We start from the raw sequence: 4590 nt of genomic DNA, 5'->3' as shown, positions 1-4590 counted from the left end.
ACAGGGAGAGTTAGCGTTAGCGGAGAGGTAGTTACGGCGGAGATAGGTACAGGGAGAGTTACAGATAGAGTCACTGTGTGTGCAGAGATAGAGTCACTGTGTGTGAATAGATAGATAGAGTCACTGTGTGTGAATAGACAGGCAAGTCACTGTGTGTGCGGAGATAGATAGAGTCACTGTGTGTGAATAGACAGACAAGTCACTGTGTGTGCGGAGATAGAGGAAGTCACTGCATGTGAAGAGATAGCGGAGACACTGTGTGTGAGGAGATAGAGAGAGAACCACTGTGTGTGGGAGGAGTATGAGCGGACGGTGCTGAGGTGAATCAGAGTGTCCGAGTTGGCGGAGCCCGAAGAGGAGAATTACTGTGTGTGCGGAACGATGGAATAAAAGTGACAGTGGAAGAAAGGCGGTTCTCGTCCGAGTGAATTCACGGCACTACATTTATATTCATTTTTTGAATTATTTTTCAATCTACGTGACTTTACTGAAAGAACCCAAGATTATAGATGTTGAAACTGTTCTCAAAGATGAGGGTGCGTGGGGGACTTCTCTCCTATGACTAGAGAGACGATGTTCGTACCATTCTCAAATATGGGGGGAGTTGTCGCCTTGGTGCGAACGTGGCAGGCCATGAGGCTTGTTTTATACAAACTTCACCACGCTGCGCAGCGCAGATTGCTGACCCGTTCAGGTATCACTCGCCACAAACACGTGAACTGTGTATCGGACTCGAGCTCAGGTTGGCCGGGTTTCCCCGATCGAGTGCAACGCCTCATCGCGTCTGCCTTCACAGCGCAGGCAACACGACGAACCAAAGTGCCACGTCGTTGCGAGTTGGAAATGAATTCCCTAGCGGATAAACGTGGGGTAACATTAACCTTGATTTGACATTGCTCTACACAAGCCATTGCAGTTTGTGATAAAGCCGACATTGAACTCATCCCAGATCTGCATTAAGACTGACCACCCCTCTGTAAGCCGTGAACCCGGCTGCGTTGTGGCCACAGAGGGGAAGGAATGTTCGCGTTGGCAGCCTTTGCATGGTGCGCTTGCAAAATGCAGGCGGGTGGGTGGCTTGGTTTTCACTGCGAACCTCCTTCCAAAATAACGCCACACTGACAACCATGTACACGGAAACACTTGCGTTTCGCGGACATGAAGTTGATTTAAAAAAAACATTCATTTTACATCACTCAAATTTCCCACTCGACCGTTAAAGCGCAGCGACAGGGGGCGGTGGCGTAACAGGTAAGCGATGTTGGCACGCGTTCACCACAAAGCAACGCGGCATGACAGGAAGCCACTGCGGTTTCACTCGCCGCGAACGTTAGCAGGAGTTGCGTTACGTCGCTTGTTTGAAACATTCACTCAAGGCATTTCTTTTTGATGTGAAGCTTTCGTGACTGCAGAGATTCATATTCTTGGTTCTTTCGGTAAAGTCGCCACCACGTAGAAGAGAAACAATAAAATATGAAAATATATAAAACAATAAAATTCTCACGACGTTTCGACCGCGACACGAGCAATCGTCGTCAGGTTATGAAAACTGCAGCAAGAAAATTTTAATTTTTTTATTGTTTCCCTTCCACGTGGTGACTTTACCGAGAGAACCAAGAACATCGATGGCATTCCGTGACGACTTGGAAAGCGGGGGCATCAGACATCGGCCTCGACGCCTCTTGTCGACGCAGTTGCGGTCGAGCGGCTTGCAGGGGCATCTTCACCTCGAAGGCAGCGTCGTTGCTCACACCGTGCTGCATCTCCGTGTATTTGGACCTGCCCGTGGACGGCTTCCGCCGTTTTTGCCGTCCTCCCGGTGCGGGCGGTCCGCGTGGCGCTCGTCGCCGTTCGCCTCGCGGCGGTAAAAGTAGTTGAAGTTTGAGACGATGACGGGCACGGGGAGGGCAATGGTGAGCACGCCGGCGACGGCGCACAGCGAGCCCACGATCTTGCCCACCGCGGTCACGGGACACATATCGCCGTAGCCCACCGTCGTCATCGTTACGACGGCCCACCAGAAGGCGTCGGGGATGCTGCGGAACTCCGAGTTTTGTTGGTCGGCCTCGGCGAGTAGACGGCGCTGGATAAGAGGACGACGCCGACGAGGAGGAAAAACACGAGCAGGCCCAGCTCTCTCGTGCTCGCCTTCAAAGTCCGGCCCAGAATCTTCAAGCCCCTGGAGTGCCTGGACATCTTGAATATACGGAACACTCACACCAGCCGGATCACCTTCAAAATCTCCAGCGACGTGGCCTGCTGGCCACGGCCCCGGCGCTTGGCCATCTCCGTGCCGAGGGTAACGAAGAAGGGCAGAATGGCCACGATGTCGATGATGTTCATGACGCTTTTGAAAAATCCTGGTTTGTTGGGACACATCAAAAACCTCACCAGCAGCTCAAAGGAAAACCAAATGATGCAAATGGTTTCCACAATAAAAAATGGATCGGTGAAAGGGCTGCGATCCGTACTTTCGACCCGCGTGTCGTTGACGTCCTTTGCCGGGAGAAAATTCCGTCTATTCTCGTCCCTGAATTCAGGCAGAGTCTCGAGGCAGAATACGACGATGGAGATGAGAATGACCAGTACGGAAACGATGCCAATTCCCCTGGCCGGCACGGAGCTCTCGGAGTACTTGAACAGCAGCCACACCCGCCGCTGGAACTCGTCCGATGGCAGCGGCTCCTCCTCCTCCTCCTCCTCCTGGATTAAGCCCTCGTCCTCCCGGAACTTGACCACGGCCTCGCCGCTGAGCTCGTAGAACTCGATCTCCTCGCCGAACACATCGACTGAGACGTTGGCCGGCTGCCTGAGCCGCCCGCCGGACTGGTAGTAACAGAGGATGGCGTCGAAGCTCGGCCGGTTCCTGTCCAAGAAGTACTCGTCGCGCAGGGGGTCGTAGAAGTGCGACCTCTTGCCGGGGTCGCCCAGGAGGGTGTCCGGGAACCGCTCGAGCATCTCGAGCCGTGTCTCGAAGCACAGCCCCGACACGTTGACGACGATCCTCCCGCGGTCCTCGCGCGTCAGCGGCGCTGCCGTCCCGGCGCCGGCTTCGAGCGGCGCCGCCTCGTCCATGGCGTCTGGGTGGGGGGGGGGGGGTCAGGCTGGCAGGCGGCGGATTTCGACAGCGAGAAATGTCAGTGGGTACACAGCCACGTGGGGTAAAAAAAGATACGTGGGAAATCAGCGGTGGCGGCGCAGGAATGAAATTGCATGTTTCGTATAAGTAAGAGTGGCTGTAAATACTCTTTGGTTCTATTCGGTAAAGTCACGTAGGTAAAAATAAAATAACAAAAATCACGACGTTTCGGCCACAACACAAGCGGCCTTCATCAGGTGAAGGGACCGAAACGTTGTGATTTTTGTTATTTTATTTTTTACCTACGTGACTTTACCGAATAGAACCAAAGAGTATGGATCGTTGCAGTCACGAAAGCTTCAAATCTAGAACTCCATCCGTCTGTTCCTGGCCCGGCACCCTCTTGTCAAATTGTAGAACCCATTGGTGGCACCGTGAGTCAAGAAATTTGCCCACCCCTGGGTTGAACTCTCGGGCGCGTTCTGCACTCCTCTGGCTGCCACTCGGACTGGAAGAGTCACACTCCGACTCGGTGCATCACGCAGCCTTGAGAACAACGTTTAAACTATACTCTTAGCTCTTTCGGTAAAGTCACGTTGAAGGAGACACAATAAAATAATAGTTTCATATATATTATGAGACCTCCTTTGCCAGTAACAAGATATAGGAATAGGTTTTACCCTTTTAACTGGCACAAAATCTGACACCTTTATTCAAGGCATCATGTTTGCAATGACCACAACACAAGCAGTCAAAATGCAAACAAAAAAGACAACTCTGATAATAATATTGGCACTTTCCTTGAATTTTGGCGTCTTCTGGTCCACACCCGAGACGGCTTTTCTTAGAGCCTAGTCTCCACTGGTGTTGGACCAGAAGACGCCAAAATTCAAGGACAGTGGATATTATTATCAGAGTTGTCTTTTTTGTTTGCATTTTGACTGCTTGTGTTGTGGTTATTGCAAACATGATGCTTTGAATAAAGGTGTCAGTTTCTGTGCCAGTTAAAAGGGTAAAACCTCTTCCTATATGTTTTATATATTGTATTATTTTATTGTTTCCCTTCAACGTGACTTTACCGAAAGAGCTAAGAATATGAATCACTGCAGTCACGAAAGCTTTAAATCAAAATTTAACGTTTAAACTATTTCGTGGAAGTAAGTTGTTTTTGCTGTTGTCAGTAGGCGCATCTCTACACACTTGCAATGTCCTGCAACAGGCGGTGGCCTTGGGCTGCGATCGTCTTTACAACAGAGCTGCACTAAGCTCAGTGGGCCTCCTCAGCAGCTGCTGAGACTCAAGTCTGTAACGTGGATGAAGCAGCGGTGCAGTGGTTAGAACACTGAGCCATGACCCCATCCACCTGAGTTTAACTCCCGGCAATGGATAACATCAGTGGCCAATTATATAGGAACCTTGCCCTGTTCGGTCCCACCCGACATCCCCACCACCACCACCAACATCAACATCACCACCACCACCAACATCATCACCACCACCAACATCATCAC

At 51.2% G+C, this 4590-nt stretch overlaps 1 pseudogene; it reads right to left on the bottom strand.

Annotated features, from left to right (window-relative positions):
- Window positions 1-1559: 1559 nt before the first annotated feature.
- On the bottom strand, window positions 1560-3079 carry LOC142908573 (potassium voltage-gated channel subfamily A member 3-like; annotated as a pseudogene).
- Between the last annotated feature and the right edge of the window lie 1511 nt (window positions 3080-4590).

Source organism: Petromyzon marinus, unplaced genomic scaffold, assembly GCF_048934315.1.
Source record: "Petromyzon marinus isolate PM22_M1 ecotype Great Lakes invasive population unplaced genomic scaffold, UKy_Petmar_22M1.pri1.0 PM_G_Scaffold_10, whole genome shotgun sequence".
Lineage (NCBI taxonomy): Eukaryota > Metazoa > Chordata > Hyperoartia > Petromyzontiformes > Petromyzontidae > Petromyzon > Petromyzon marinus.
The sequence above is the reverse complement of the archived record's forward strand: the minus strand, read 5'-3'. Positions and strand labels throughout refer to the sequence as shown.